The sequence below is a fragment of the Dendropsophus ebraccatus genome, unplaced genomic scaffold (assembly GCF_027789765.1).
Source record: "Dendropsophus ebraccatus isolate aDenEbr1 unplaced genomic scaffold, aDenEbr1.pat pat_scaffold_2169_ctg1, whole genome shotgun sequence".
Lineage (NCBI taxonomy): Eukaryota > Metazoa > Chordata > Amphibia > Anura > Hylidae > Dendropsophus > Dendropsophus ebraccatus.
In genome coordinates this window covers 1-16,248 of record NW_027209613.1, presented here as the reverse complement: position 1 = coordinate 16,248, position 16,248 = coordinate 1, and the positions used below count along the sequence as shown (strand labels likewise).

Here is a 16,248-nt window from a genome sequence, read left to right as displayed (position 1 = left end):
ACGGGAGGGGTCGTGATGGTCATGACACACTGTAACAAGCCCTCAGCTGTGTGTAGTATCAGGCTGGCTACTCACTGTCTATATCGGGGCTCTGGGTCTCTCGGAGCTGTCGCTGGATCCTGGTGATCACATGATTGTGGCTGCAGAGCTGTGAGCGCAGAATAGCAGCCGCTTCTTCATCTCCGCCACGTGTGGCAGAACCGTCTCCGGAGCCTGAGGGGGGGGGGGGAAGACGTCTTCTATGTGACCTGCAGATGGCGCTGTATGTATGTGTATGTGTATGTATCTGTGTGACCAGCAGATGGCGCTGTATGTATGTTGTGCGCGTGTATGTATGTATGTGTGTGTGCGCGTGTATGTATGTATGTGTGTGACCAAGCAGGTGGCGCTGTATGTATGTGTGTGTGCGCGTGAATGTATGTATGTGTGTGTCGCGTGTATGTATGTATGTGTGTACCAAGCAGGTGGCGCTGTATGTATGTGTGTGTGCGCGTGTATGTATGTATGTGTGTGACCAAGCAGGTGGCGCTGTATGTGTGTGGTGTGCGCGTGAATGTATGTATGTGTGTGTGCGCGTGAATGTATGTATGTGTGTGTGCGCGTGAATGTATGTATGTGTGTGACCAAGCAGGTGGCGCTGTATGTATGTGTGTGTGCGCGTGAATGTATGTATGTGTGTGTGCGCGTGAATGTATGTATGTGTGTGACAAGCAGGTGGCGCTGTATGTATGTGTGTGCGTGCGTGTGAATGTATGTATGTGTGTGTGCGCGTGAATGTATGTATGTGTGTGTGCGCGTGAATGTATGTATGTGTGTGACCAAGCAGGTGGCGCTGTATGTATGTGTGTGTGCGCGTGTATGTATGTATGTGTGTGACCAAGCAGGTGGCGCTGTATGTATGTGTGTGTGCGCGTGAATGTATGTATGTGTGTGTGCGCGTGAATGTATGTAGTGTTGTGCGCGTGAATGTATGTATGTGTGTGACCAAGCAGGTGGCGCTGTATGTATGTGTGTGTGCGCGTGAATGATGTATGTGTGTGTGCGCGTGAATGTATGTATGTGTGTGTGCGCGTGAATGTATGTATGTGTGTGACCAAGCAGGTGGCGCTGTGTGATCTCACCTTATACAGGGACAGGCTGACACTGCTGTAGATTCCCCTGTAGATGTTGTAGTACGGAGAATTTGGATCAGACAGACGATTTATGGAGAGTTCCTGAGCCGGGAGCAGGTTAACGCTGCACAAGAAACAGAGCAGGACTGTGAGGCAACACTCACACTCACAGCCGCCCTCACCTACCAGCCACAGCCGCCCTCACCTCACAGCCGCCCTCACCTCACAGCCACAGCCGCCCTCACCTACCAGCCACAGCCGCCCTCCCCTCACAGCCACAGCCGCCCTCACCTCACAGCCACAGCCGCCCTCACCTCACAGCCACAGCCGCCCTCACCTCACAGCCGCCCTCCCCTCACAGCCACAGCCGCCCTCACCTCACAGCCACAGCCGCCCTCACTGCACAGCCACAGCCGCCCTCACCTCACAGCCACAGCCGCCCTCACCTCACAGCCACAGCCGCCCTCACCTCACAGCCACAGCCGCCCTCACCTCACAGCAGCCCTCACCTCACAGCCACAGCCGCCCTCACCTCACAGCCGCCCTCACCTCACAGCCGCCCTCACCTACCAGCCACAGCCGCCCTCACCTCACAGCCACAGCCGCCTCACCTCACAGCCACAGCCGCCCTCACTGCACAGCCACAGCCGCCCTCACCTCACAGCCACAGCCGCCCTCACCTCACAGCCACAGCCGCCCTCACTGCACAGCCACAGCCGCCCTCACCTCACAGCCGCCCTCACCTCACAGCCACAGCGGCCCTCACCTCACAGCCGCCCTCACCTCACAGCCGCCCTCACCTCACAGCCACAGCCGCCCTCACCTCACAGCCGCCCTCACCTCACAGCCGCCCTCACCTACCAGCCACAGCCGCCCTCACCTCACAGCCACAGCCGCCCACACCTCACAGCCACAGCCGCCCTCACCTCACGGCCGCCCTCACCTCACAGCCGCCCTCACCTCACAGCCACAGCCGCCCTCACTGCACAGCCACAGCCGCCCTCACCTCACAGCCGCCCTCACCTCACAGCCACAGCCGCCCTCACTGCACAGCCACAGCCGCCCTCACCTCACAGCCACAGCCGCCCTCACCGCACAGCCACAGCCGCCCTCACCTCACAGCCGCCTCACCTACCAGCCACAGCCGCCCTCACCTACCAGCCACAGCCGCCCTCACCTCACAGCCACAGCCGCCCTCACCTCACAGCCACAGCCGCCCTCCCCTCACAGCCGCAGCCGCCCTCACCTCACAGCCGCCCTCACCTCACAGCCACAGCCGCCCTCACCGCACAGCCACAGCCGCCCTCACCGAACAGCCACAGCCGCCCTCACCTCACAGCCACAGCCGCCCTCACCGCACAGCCACAGCCGCCCTCCCCTCACAGCCACGGCCGCCCTCACCTCACAGCCACAGCCGCCCTCACCTCACAGCCCAGCCGCCCTCACCTCACAGCCACAGCCGCCCTCACCGCACAGCCACAGCCGCCCTCACCGCACAGCCCAGCCGCCCTCCCCTCACAGCCACAGCTGCCCTAAAATTTGCCCCGTCCTGACTGCAGCTCTGGAGATGAACGGAGGATAAAACATGATGTAAGAGCAGAATAGTGAGTGCAGCTCTGGAAGATGTAAGAGCAGAATAGTGAGTGCAGCTCTGGAAGATGTAAGAGCAGAATAGTGAGTGCAGCTCTGGAGATGACTCAAGATCAGACAGTCCTGATGGTGGCGGTGCTCACCCATCCGCGGACACTTTCTGTAGCGCTGGGAGGGTGATGGCGGAGAAGTGTCGGACGTCCTTCATGACGGAGTCGTGGAGTCTCTGGGACTCGTGGACGAGCTCCTGGGGTCGGGGAATCAGCTTCTCCTCCACATATTTCTGCACCTTGGGGGAGGAGACATACAGTTCAATAGGGACCCCAACATCTATCTGGTTATCTGCATCAGTAGTCCCGCCCCCCGTGGTCACATGATCCAGTGTGGATGCCGCAGAAATCTTGTCATAGACCTCACCTCCATGCCGCTGCGCCGTATCTGGGACTTGGAGGCGGAGTTTCCTTTATAAGGACCTGGATCTGTTTCTGTTTCTTGTCCTGTAATCAAATCCCAGAAGAGACATTAAAGGGGTGATCCTACCCCAAGGCTCCGCCCCATCCATGGGACAGCCAATAACCAGCTGATCATTCAGAGGTCCTAGATGGCCCCTCCCCCCAGACTCTCACCAGCAGTAGGCAGGAGTCCTCCATGACCCCTCCCCCCAGACTCTCACCAGGAGCAGGCAGGAGTCCTCCATGACCCCTCCCCCCAGACTCTCACCAGGAGGGCAGGAGTCCTCAATGACCCCTCCCCCCGGACTCTCACCAGCAGTAGGCAGGAGTCCTCGATGACCCCTCCCCCCAGATCTCCACCAGGAGCAGGCAGGAGTCCTCAATGACCCCTCCCCCCGGACTCTCACCAGCAGTAGGCAGGAGTTCTCGATGACCCCTCCCCCCAGACTCTCACCAGGATCAGGCAGGAGTCCTCTATGTTTTGCTGCTGCTGCAGTAGGATCTTTACTTCTTGCTTCCTGTCTGCGGCCTCCGCCTGCAGCGTCCGGCACTCGTGCAGCAGAGCATCCTGACAGCCACGGAGGAGAACTGAGCGCAGCTCCGCATCATACGCCGCCCTGCAACACATTACAATTACAAGGCAATGAGCCCCCCCACCTGCTGAAGGAACAGAGCACGCCCCCCCAACCTACTGAGAGCGCAGAGCACGCCCCCCCCCACCTGCTGAGGGAACAGAGAACGCCCCCCCCCCCCCCACACCTGCTGAGAGCGCAGAGCACGCCCACACCTGCTGAGGGAACAGAGCACGCCCCCCCACTGCTGAGGGAACAGAGCACGCCCCCCACCTGCTGAAAGCAGAGAGCACGCCTCCCACCTACTGAGAGCGCAGAGCACGCCCCCCACCTGCTGAGAATGCAGAGCACGCCCCCCACCTGCTGAGAATGCAGAGCACGCCCCCCCACCTGCTGATGGAACAGAGCACGTCCCCAAACCTGCTGAGAATGCAGAGCACGCCCCCCACCTGCTGATGGAACAGAGCACGCCCCTCACCTGCTGAGGAAACAAAGCACGCCCCTCACCTGATGAGGGAACAGAGCTCGCCCCCCTACTGCTGAGAGCACAGAGCATGCCCCCCTACCTGCTGAGGGAACAAAGCACGCCCCTACCTGCTGAGGGAACAGAGCACGCCCCCCTACCTGCTAAAGGAACAGAGCACGCCCCCCTACCTGCTGAGGGAACAGAGCACGCCCCCCTACCTGCTGAGGGCACAGAGCACGCCCCCCTACCTGCTGAGGGCACAGAGCATGCCCCCCACCTGCTGAGGGAACAGAGCACGCCCCCCTACCTGCTGAGGACACAGAGCATGCCCCCCACCTGCTGAGGGAACAGAGCATGCCCCCCACCTGCTGAGGGAACAGAGCATGCCCCCCACCTGCTGAGGGAACAGAGCAAGGCCCCTACCTGCTGAGAGCACAGAGCACGCCCACCTACCTGCTGAGGGAACAGAGCACGCCCCCCTACCTGCTGAGGGAACAGAGCACGCCCCCCTACCTGCTGAGGGCACAGAGCATGCCCCCCTACCTGCTGAGGGCAGAGCATGCCCCCCACCTGCTGAGGGAACAGAGCACGCCCCCCCTACCTGCTGAGGGCACAGAGCATGCCCCCCACCTGCTGAGGTAACAGAGCATGCCCCCACCTGCTGAGGGAACAGAGCATGCCCCCCACCTGCTGAGGGAACAGAGCATGCCCCCCACCTGCTGAGGGAACAGAGCATGCCCCCCACCTGCTGAGGGAACAGAGCATGGCCCCCACCTGCTGAGGGAACAGAGCATGCCCCCTACCTGCTGAGGGCACAGAGCTCGCCGCTCCCCGACAGCGCCCGATGCATCTCTTGTATCCTCTCGGCCAAACACGCAGACAGCTCCTGGGACTGACACTGAACGCTGCGGAGCTGAGATGTGACCTTCACTGACTCCGCCCACCCTCCTGCAAAACAGTGCAGAGAATGACCCCCGAGACTGTACAATCACATCTACAGAAAGTATGTGGTGCCCCCATGACAACACCGCAGGGACTTACCTGGATGAGGCTGCTGAAGGAAGGGAGAGCGCCCAACAACCTAAAACATCAACATAAGAGGAGAGTGAGAGGCCGTGCGGCCGCCATGAGAGCCCTCACCCCGAACAACCCCCGCCGCACTACTACAGCTCCCAGCAGACTGGTTAGGGTCAGCTGGGTGGGGGGGGGGGAGAGCGCTGTCATGGCGGCCGATGGACCGATTAAAGGGGGACTCCAGAGTGAGGAGAAATTGCTTTTAAATCACCGGCTGTGCAAGAGATTTGTAATTTACTTCTATGTAAAAATCTTCAGTCTTCCATTACTTAGCAGCTGCTGTATGTCCTGCAGGAAGTGGTGTATTCTCTCCAGTCTGACACAGTGCTCTCTGCTGCCACCTCTGTCCATGTCAGGAACTGTCCAGAGCAGTAACAAATCCCCATAGAAACCTCTCCTGCTCTGGGCAGTTCCTGACATGGACAGAGGTGGCAGCAGAGAGAACGGTGTCATACTGGAGAGAATACACCACTTCCTGCAGGACATACAGCAGCTGATAAGTACTAGAAGACTGGAGATTTTTTAATTAGAAGTAAATTAAAAGTCTCTGACACTGACAGCAGATATTTAAAAACATTTTTGCACCATAGTAAATTCATCCCCTTTAAGAAATAAGAACAGTGGCAGCAGCAGCGGCATTAGCGGCAGGAGCAGCAGCGGCATCAGTGATAGCAGCAGCACGGCATCATCAGCAGCAGCAGCATCAGTGGCAGGAGCAGCAGCGGCATCAGCAGCAGCATCACTGGCAGCAGCGGCGGCATCAGTGGCAGCAGCGGTGGCATCAGTGGCAGCAGCGGCGTCATCAGTGATAGCAGCAGCGGCATCAGTGATAGCAGCAGCGGCATCAGTGATAGCAGCAGCGGCATCAGTGATAGCAGCATCATCAGTGGCAGGAGCAGCAGCGGCATCAGTGGCAGCAGCGGCTGCGGCATCAGTGGCAGCAGCGGCGGCATCCGTGGCAGCAGCATCAGTGGCAGGAGCAGCATCAGTGGCAGGAGCAGCATCAGTGGCAGGAGCAGCATCAGCATCAGTGGCAGGAGCAACAGCAGCATCAGTGGCAGGGAACAACAGCATCAGTGGCAGGAGCAACAGCAGCATCAGCGGCAGGAGCAACAGCAGCATCAGCGGCAGGAGCAACAGCAGCATCAGCGGCAGGAGCAACAGCAGCATCAGTGGCAGGAGCGGCATCAGTGGCAGCAGCAGCATTAGTGGCAGCAGCATCAGTGGCAGGAGCAACAGCGGCATCAGTGGCAGGAGCAGCAGCGGCATCAGTGGCCGGAGCAGCAGCGGCATCAGTGGCAGCAGCAGCATCAGTGGCAGGAGCAGCATCAGTGGCAGGAGCAGCAGCGGCATCAGTGGCAACAGCGCCATCAGTGGCAGCGGCATCAGCGGCAGGAGCAGCATCAGTGGCAGGAGCAGCAGCAGCGCCAGTGGCAGGAGCAACATCAGCATCAGTGGCAGGAGCAACATCAGCATCAGTGGCAGGAGCAACAGCATCTGTGGCAGGAGCAACAGCAGCATCTGTGGCAGGAGCAACAGCAGCATCTGTGGCAGGAGCAACAGCAGCATCTGTGGCAGGAGCAACAGCAGCATCAGTGGCAGGAGCAACAGCAGCATCAGTGGCAGGAGCAACAGCAGCATCAGTGGCAGGAGCAACAGCAGCATCAGGAGCAACAGCAGCATCAGCGGCAGGAGCAACAGCAGCATCAGTGGCAGGAGCACAGCAGCATCAGTGGCAGGAGCAACAGCAGCATCAGTGGCAGGAGCAGCAGCGGCATCAGTGGCAGCAGCAGCATTAGTGGCAGCAGCATCAGTGGCAGGAGCAACAGCGGAATCAGTGGCAGGAGCAGCAGCGGCATCAGTGGCAGGAGCAGCAGCGGCATCAGTGGCAGGAGCAGCAGCGGCATCAGTGGCAGCAGCAGCAGCGGCATCAGTGGCAGGAGCAGCAGCGGCATCAGTGGCAGCAGCAGCATCAGTGGCAGGAGCAGCAGCGGCATCAGTAGCAGGAGCAGCAGTGGCAGGAGCAGCAGCGGCATCAGTAGCAGGAGCAGCAGCGGCATCAGTGGCAGCAGCGGCATCAGTGGCAGCAGCGGCATCAGTGGCAGCAGCGGCATCAGTGGCAGCAGTAGTGACATCAGCGGCAGCAGCACTGGCAGTGCCCCCTCAGGACGCAGGTGGAATTACATCACAGAGACAGACGCCGTCCTGCTCCGGATGCTTCCTCTCACAGCTGAGGTTTTGTTACAGTTGTATACAGGTAGATGGCGCGGACTCCAGACTGATACACTGTAACAAAGCCTCAGGGCAGGAGGCGGGTACACTGCTGGTCATGTGACGGGTGATCACCGTGCAAACGCCTCCGCGTGGTCTCTGGTTTCGGGGGGGTCAGACGTGGTGTCAGAGACGCTGCAGGAGGTCTCGGTGGGGTCCGGGGCCAGTGAGGACTGCAGCTGTCTCATCTCCGGGTGGTCTCTAAGGCGAGATGTTCCAGAGACGCGAGGACGTGGCCGGGGGGGTGCGAGCTCCAGACCTTCTGTGGAAAACACCAAAAACCGCGGTACCGGGGAAACGAGGCACACCAACATCACCGCGCACTGCCGGATACTCACCTCCGCCATACTCATCCACTGCTGGTGAGCCAAGGAACGCAGATCCTCCCCGCCAGACCTAAGCAGATGAGGGGAGAGGTGAGGGAGTCTCTACAGTTACAGCAGAGGGGACCAAGACATTACTACAGGATGTACAGAGGATGGGAGGGCATCTCTACATACAGAGCAGTGAGGATGGGAGGGCATCTCTACATACAGAGCAGTGAGGATGGGAGGGCATCTCTACATACAGAGCAGTGAGGATGGGAGGGCATCTCTACATACAGAGCAGTGAGGATGGGAGGGCATCTCTACATACAGAGCAGTGAGGATGGGAGGGCATCTCTACATACAGAGCAGTTAGGATGGGAGGGGATCTCTACAAACAGAGCAGTGAGGATGGAAGGACATCTCTACATACAGAGCAGTGAGACTACAGACATGACTAAAGGATGGGAGGGGATCTCTACATACAGAGCAGTGAGAATACAAGAAAGATCAGACTTACTAGCAGATGGGAGGGGATCTCTACATACAGAGCAGTGAGGATGGAAGGAAATCTCTACATACAGAGCAGTGAGACCACAGACATGACTAAAGGATGGGAGGGGATCTCTACATACAGAGCAGTGAGAATACAAGAAAGATCAGACATTACTAGCAGATGGGAGGGGATCTCTACATACAGAGCAATAAGACCACAAGCATGACTGGAGATGGGAGGGGATTTCTACATACAGAGCAGTGAGAATACAAGATAGATCAGACACTACAAGCAGATGGGAGGGGATCTCTACACTTACAACAATGAGCCGGAAACTGTATCATCATGCAGAGATCGCAAAAACTTGAAGCGCATCTGGCAGACGTTCCTCACGTCTCTCTATTGTGGAGGAAGGGGAGGAGTGAGTTACAGGTGAGACGTTTCGGCCAGAGTAGGGGGCGGGGCTTGTAGCCTGCGGACAGTGTTACGCACCAGGACCTCGGGCTCCGGGAACGTGTCCATGGCTGAACCAGCGTCCAGGGCCGGGAAACACCACCTCCCTCTGCGCGCTCTGCAACAACAACATAAAGCGTGACAGGCGGTCCCAACCGACATAGCAGAGGCGATCAGTGCCACCCTCACCTGCTGACTTCCTGCAACTGATCGCAGCGATACTGGATGCGGAGGTTACTCCCCCGCAGAGCCTCGCACTCCTCCTCCCGCTTCGTGTTGTAGGCTCCGAGCAGCAGCGAGCGACGGCGGAAATCCTGCGATTTGTGGCCGTTCAGATCTATAGAGAGAAAGGGGGAGGTGATGAGAGGCAGCGTATACCTGACCAGTACCTGCCACTCACCCTAGCCCGACCACCTCGCGCCCCACGCTAACCCTGGGCCGACCACCTCCCGCCCCGCGCTCACCCTGGGCCGACCACCTCCCGCCCCGCGCTCACCCTGGGCATTCACCCTAGCCCGACCACCTCCCGCCCCGCGCTCACCCTGGGCCGACCACCTCCAGCCCCGCGCTCACCCTGGGCCGACCACCTCCAGCCCCGCGCTCACCCTGGGCATTCACCCTAGCCCGACCACCTCCCGCCCCGCTCTCACCCTGGGCCGACCACCTCCAGCCCCGCGCACACCCTGGGCCGACCACCTCCAGCCCGCGCTCACCCTGGGCCGGCCACCTCTCACCCAGCACTCACCTTAGCCGACCACCTCGAGCTGGGCACTCACCCTAGCCTGACCACCTCCTGAGCTGCGCTCACCCTGGTCCGACCACCACCCGCTCAGTGCTCACCCTGGTCCGACCACCATCCGCTCAGTGCTCACCCTGGCCGACCACCACCCGCTCAGTGCTCACCCTGGCCGACCACCTCCCGCCCGACGCTCACCCTGGCCGACACCTCCTGCTCAGCGCTCTGGATTTGTTCCTGTAGGTGCTGCAGCTCTGAGCGCAGATCCAAAATCTCCTGACACAAACGCTTCCTGCGCTGCTGCTCCTCCTCCTCTGCGGACAGCTGTGCCTGCAAAACAGCAACGGACACAGCACTGACATAACAGCAGGCTCCCCCCTCCTCCCCCCATTATACACAGCAGGCTCCTCCTCCCCCACCATTATACCCAGCAGGCTCCTCCTCCCCCACCATTATACCCAGCAGGCTCCTCCTCCCCCACCATTATACCCAGCAGGCTCCTCCTCCCCCACCATTATACCCAGCAGGCTCCTCCTCCCCCACCATTATACCCAGCAGGATCCTCCCCTCACCAGTATACCCAGCAGGATCCTCCCCTCACCAGTATACCCAGCAGTCTCCTCCCCTCACCAGTATACCCAGCAGTCTCCTCCCCTCACCAGTATACCCAGCAGGCTCCTCCCCTCACCATTATACCCAGCAGGCTCCACCCTCACCATTATACCCAGCAGGCTCCTCCCCCCCCACCATTATACCCAGCAGGCTCCTCCCTCCCTATTATACCCAGCAGGCTCCTCCCCTCACCATTATACCCGCAGGCTCCTCCCCTCACCATTATAACCAGCTGGCTCCCCCTCACTATTATACCCAGCAGGCTCCTCCTCTCACCATTATACCCAGCAGGCTCCTCCTCCACCATTATACCCAGCAGGCTCATCCTCTCACCATTATACCCAGCAGGCTCCTCCTCCACCATTATACCCAGCAGGCTCTCCTCCACCATTATACCCAGCAGGCTCCTCCTCCACCATTATACCCAGCAGGCTCCTCCCCTCACTATTATACCCAGCAGGCTCCTCCCCTCACTATTATACCCAGCAGGCTCCTCCTCCACCATTATACCCAGCAGGCTCCTCCCCTCACCTATATACCCATCAGGCTCCTCCTCTCACGATTATACCCAGCAGGCTCCTCCCCTCACTATTATATCCAGCAGGCTCCTCCTCCACCATTATACCCAGCAGGCTCCTCCCCTCACTATTACACCCAGCAGGCTCCTCCCCTCACTATTATACCCAGCAGCTCCTCCCCTCACTATTATACCCAGCAGGCTCCTCCCCTCACCATTATACCCAGCAGGCTCCTCCCCTCACCATTATACCCAGGAGGCTCCTCCCCTCACTATTATACCCAGCAGGCTCCTCCTCTCACAGTCATGTAAGCCTCTGCCCTACCTCTCCCCCTGACTGTATTGCCAAAGAGACAAAATATTATCCCTTGGCTCCGCCCCCTTGTCATTGTGTAATTGTAAACACTGGTCCAAGCTCTACCCCTGAGGACGGACTCACCTCTGAGCGCTGCAGCTGCTGATACCTGGAAACCGAGTCAGGGAGAAGACTCAGCAACTACAACCCTCACCGCTACAAAGTGACAAACCATCTGCCCATATCAGTGCACGGGGGCTGTCAGCTGGGTCAGGGCGATGGTTAGGTGTGAGGGAGGGGTCAGGTGTGGTGGCGGAGAGAAGGCGATGGTCAGTTGTGGGGGCGGAGAGAAGGCGACGGCCAGGTGTGGGGTGGGGTGAGGGCGGAGACAGGGCGACGGCCAGGTGTGGGGTGGGGTGAGGGCGGAGACAGGGCGACGGCCAGGTGTGGGGGCAGTCTCAGGATGGTGTGAGGGCGGGGTGAGGGGCGGTCTCTCAGGAAGGTGTGGGTGCTGGGCGTTCTCAGGAAAGTGTGGGGGTGGGGTGAGGGGCGGTCTCAGGAAGGAGGGAGTGGCGTGAGGGGCGGTCTCAGGAAGGTGTGGGGGCGGCGTGAGGGCGGTCTCAGTAAGGTGTAGGGTGGGCTGAGGGGCAGTCTCAAAAAGGTGTAGGGTTGGGGTGAGGGGCAGTCTCGGTAGGTGTGGGGGCGGTCTCTGTATGGTGTGGGGGCTAGGTGAGGGGCGGTCTCAGTAAGGTGTGGGGGCGGGGTGAGGGGCGGTCTCAGTAAGGTGAGGGGCGGTCTCAGAAAGGTGTAGGGGCGGGGTGAGGGGCAATCTCGGTAAGGTGTGGGGGCGGTCTCAGTAAGGAGTGGGGACGGGTGAGGGGCGGTCTCAGTAAGGTGTGGGGGCGGGGTGAGGGGCAGTCTCATTAAGGTGTGGGGGCCGGGTGAGGGGCGGTCTAAGTAGGTGTGGGGCGGGGTGAGGGGCGGTCTCAGGAAGGTGTGGGGGTGGCTTGAGGGGCGGTCTCAGGAAGGTGTGGGGGCGGCGTGAGGGGCGGTCTCAATAAGGTGTGGGGGCGGGGTGAGGGGCGGTCTCAGTAAGGTGTGGGGGCGGGGTGAGCTGCGGTCTCAGTAAGGTGTGGGGGCGGGGTGAGGGGCGGTCTCAGTAAGGTGTGGGGGAGGGGTGAGGGGCGGTCTCAGTAAGGTGTGGGGGAGGGGTGAGGGGCGGTCTCAGTAAGGTGTGGGGGCGGGGTGAGGGGCGGTCTCAGTAAGGTGTGGGGACGGGGGGTGAGGGTGACGGTCAGGTGTGGTGCGGGGGGAGGGTGACAATCAGGTATGGGGGCGGAGAGAGGGCGACGTTCAGGTGTGGGGGGAGGGCGACGGTCAGGTGTGGGGACGGGGTGAGGGGCGGTCTCAGTAAGGTTTGGGGGCAGGGTGAGGGGCGGTCTCAGTAAGGTTTGGGGGCAGGGTGAGGGGCGGTCTCAGTAAGGTTTGGGGGCAGGGTGAGGGCGGTCTCAGTAGGTTTGGGGGCAGGGTGAGGGGGCGGTCTCAGTAAGGTTGGGGGCGGGGGGTGAGGGCGGTCTCAGTAAGGTTTGGGGGCGGGGTGAGGGGCGGTCTCAGTAAGGTTTGGGGGCGGGGTGAGGGGCGGTCTCAGTAAGGTTTTGGGGGGGGGGTGAGGGGCGGTCTCAGTAAGGTTTGGGTCGGGGTGAGGGGCGGTCTCAGTAAGGTTTGGGGCGGGGTGAGGGGCGGTCTCACTAAGGTGTGGGGGCTAGGTGAGGGGCGGTCTCAGTAAGGTGTGGGGGCGGGGTGAGGGGCGGTCTCAGTAAGGTGTGGGGGCGGGTGAGGGGCGGTCTCAGTAAGGTTTGGGGGCGGGGTGAGGGGCGGTCTCACTAAGGTGTGGGGGCAGGGTGAGGGCGTCTCAGTAAGGTGTGTGGGGGCGGGTGAGGGGCGGTCTCAGTAAGGTTTGGGGGCGGGGTGAGGGGCGGTCTCAGTAAGGTTTGGGGGCGGGTGAGGGGCGGTCTCAGTAAGGTGTGGGGGCGGGTGAGGGGCGGTCTCAGTAAGGGTGTGTGGGGGCTAGGTGAGGGCGGTCTCAGTAAGGTGTGGGGGCGGGGTGAGAGGCGGTCTCAGTAAGGTGTGGGGGCTAGGTGAGGGGCGGTCTCAGTAAGGTGTGGGGGCGGGGTGAGGGGCGGTCTCAGTAGGGGTTGGGGGCGGGGGAGGGGCGGTCTCAGTAAGGTTTTGGGGTGGGTGAGGGGCGGGTCTCAGTAAGGTTTGGGGGCGGGGTGAGGGGCGGTCTCAGTAAGGTTTTGGGGCGGGGTGAGGGGCGGTCTCAGTAGGGTTTGGGGGGGGGTGAGGGGCGGTCTCAGTAAGGTTTGGGGGCGGGTGAGGGGCGGTCTCAGTAAGTGGGGGGCGGGGTGAGAGGCGGTCTCAGTAAGGATACCACAGCAGGTTTCCTTCCATGTTCTTCACGGTCCTAGAGAAGCAAAGAGACAAGAATGAAGCATTGTGACCCCCCAGAGCCCCGCCCTGACCTCTGACCCCCATGACCTCTCACCTCTGGCTGCGCACATGGCGGATTATGTACTTCCAGATGTCGGCGCACTGTCCTATGAAGAGTCTGTAAGAGAGAAAAGGAGGTCAGGGGGCACTGTGGGGGGAGGGGAGGAGGCATGATGGGGGGGGAGGAAGGAGGCACTATGGGGGGGGGAAGGAGGAGGCAATATGGGGGGGGGGAAAGAGGCAATATGGGGGGGGAAAGAGGCAATATGGGGGGGAAGGAGGCAATGGGGGGGGGAAGGAGGCACTATTGGGGGGAGGGAGGAGGCAATATGGGGGGGAGGGAGGAGACACTATGGGGGGGGGGGGGGGAGGGGGGAGGCACTATGGGGGGGGAGGGAGGAGACACTATGGGGGGGGAGGAGGGGACACTATGGGGGGAGGGAGGAAGCATATGGGGGGAGGGAGGAGGCACTATGGGGGGAGGGAGGAGGCACTATGGGGGGGGGAGGGAGGAGGCACTATGGGGGGGAGGGAGGAGGGCACTATGGGGGGAGGGAGGAGGCACTATGGGAGGGAGGGGGAGGCACTATGGGGGAGGGAGGAGGCACTATGGGGGTGAGGGAGGAGGCACTATGGGGGAGGGAGGAGGCACTATGGGGGGAGGGAGGAGGCACTATGGGGGAGGGAGGAGGCACTATTGGGGGGAGGGAGGAGGCACTATGGGGGGAGGGAGGAGGCACTATGGGGGTGAGGGAGGAGGCACTAGGGGGAGGGAGGAGGCACTATGGGGGGGAGGGAGGAGGCACTAGGGGGGGGGGAGGGAGGAGGCACATGGGGGGGAGGGAGGAGGCACTATGGGGAGGGAGGAGGCACTATGGGAGGGAGGGAGGAGGCACTATGGGGGGAGGGAGGAGGGCACTATGGGGGAGGGAGGAGGCACTATGGGAGGGAGGGAGGGCGGCACTGGGGGAGGAGGAGGCACTATGGGGGTGAGGGAGGAGGCACTATGGGGGAGGGAGGAGGCACTATTGGGGGAGGGAGGAGGCACTATGGGGGGAGGGAGGAGGCACTATGGGGGTGAGGGAGGAGGCACTATGGGGGGAGGGAGGAGGCACTATGGGGGGGAGGGAGGAGGCACTATGGGGGGGGGAGGGAGGAGGCACTATGGGGGGGAGGGAGGAGGCACTATGGGGGAGGGAGGAGGGCACTATGGGAGGGAGGGAGGAGGCACTATGGGGGGAGAGGAGGATGGCACTATGGGGGTGAGGGGGAGGCACTATGGGGCGAGGGGGGGAGGCACTATGGGGCGAAAGGGGGGAGGCACTATGGGGGAGGGGGAGGCACTATGGGGGGGAGGAGGCACTATGGGGGGGAGGGGGCACTGTGTGTGGGGGGGGGGGGGGAGGAGGAGACCCTTCTCACCTGTGCAGCATCTCCTCAGTGGGCGCCTTCTGCTGCGGGAGTCCCATCTCCTCCACCGCCCAGCGCCGCAGCTCCTGTGCCAGACCGCGCCGATCCATCCTGTAACAGCAGACAGCCCCAAACTGTGACATCACTGTGTGTATTATCCCTGTACTGTGACATCACTGTGTGTATTATCCCCCCTGTAGTGACATCACTTGTGTGTATTATCCCCTGTACTGTGACATCACTGTGTGTATTATCCCTGTACTGTGAATCACTGTGTATTATCCCTGTACTGTGACATCACTGTGTGTATGATCCCCCTGTACTGTGACATCACTGTGTGTATTATCCCTGTACTGTGACATCACTGTGTGTATTATCCCTGTACTTGACATCACTGTGTGTATTATCCCTGTACTGTGGACATCACTGTTGGTATTATCCCTGTACTGTGACATCACTGTGTGTATTATCCCTGTGCTGTGACATCACTGTGTATTATCCCTGTACTGTGACATCACTGTGTGTATATCCCCCCTGTACTGTGACATCACTGTGTGTATTATCCCTGTACTGTGAATCCCTGTGTGTATTATCCCTGTACTGTGACATCACTGGTATTATCCCTGTCCTGTGACATCACTGTGTGTATTATCCCCCCTGTACTGTGACATCACTGTGTGTATTATCCCGTACTGTGACATCACTGTGGTATTATCCCTGTACTGTGACATCACTGTGTATATTATCCCTGTACTGTGACATCACTGTGGTATTTCTCCCCTGTACTGTGACATCACTGTGTGTATTATCCCTGTACTGTGACATCACTGTGTGTATTATCTCCCCTGTACTGTGACATCACTGTGGTGTATTATCCCCCTGTACTGTGACATCACTGTGTGTATTATCCTGTACTGTGACATCACTGTGTATTATCCCTGTTCCTGTGACATTCTGTGTGTATTATCCCTGTGCTGTGACTCACTGTGTATTATCCCTGTACTGTGACATCACTGTGTGTATTCTTCCCCCCTGTACTGTGACATCACTGTGTGTATTATCCCTGTACTGTGACATCACTGTGTGTATTATCCCTGTACTGTGAATCACTGTGTGTATTATCCCTGTACTGTGACATCACTGTGTTTATTATCCCTGTACTGTGACATCACTGTGTATTATCCCTGTACTGTGACATCACTGTGTATTATCCCAGTACTGTGACATCACTGTGGATTATCCCCCTGTACTGTGACATCACTGTGTGTATTATCCCTGTACTGTGACCATCACTGTGTATTCCGTACTGGGACATCACTGTGGATTATCCCTGTACGTGACATCACTGTGTATTATCCCCTGTCCTGTGACAGTCACTGTGTGTATATCCCTGTACG

At 60.0% G+C, this 16,248-nt stretch overlaps 1 pseudogene; it reads right to left on the bottom strand.

Moving 5' to 3' along the window:
- Positions 1–75: 75 nt before the first annotated feature.
- LOC138775844 (HAUS augmin-like complex subunit 5) lies at positions 76–14,961 on the bottom strand (annotated as a pseudogene).
- Between the last annotated feature and the right edge of the window lie 1,287 nt (positions 14,962–16,248).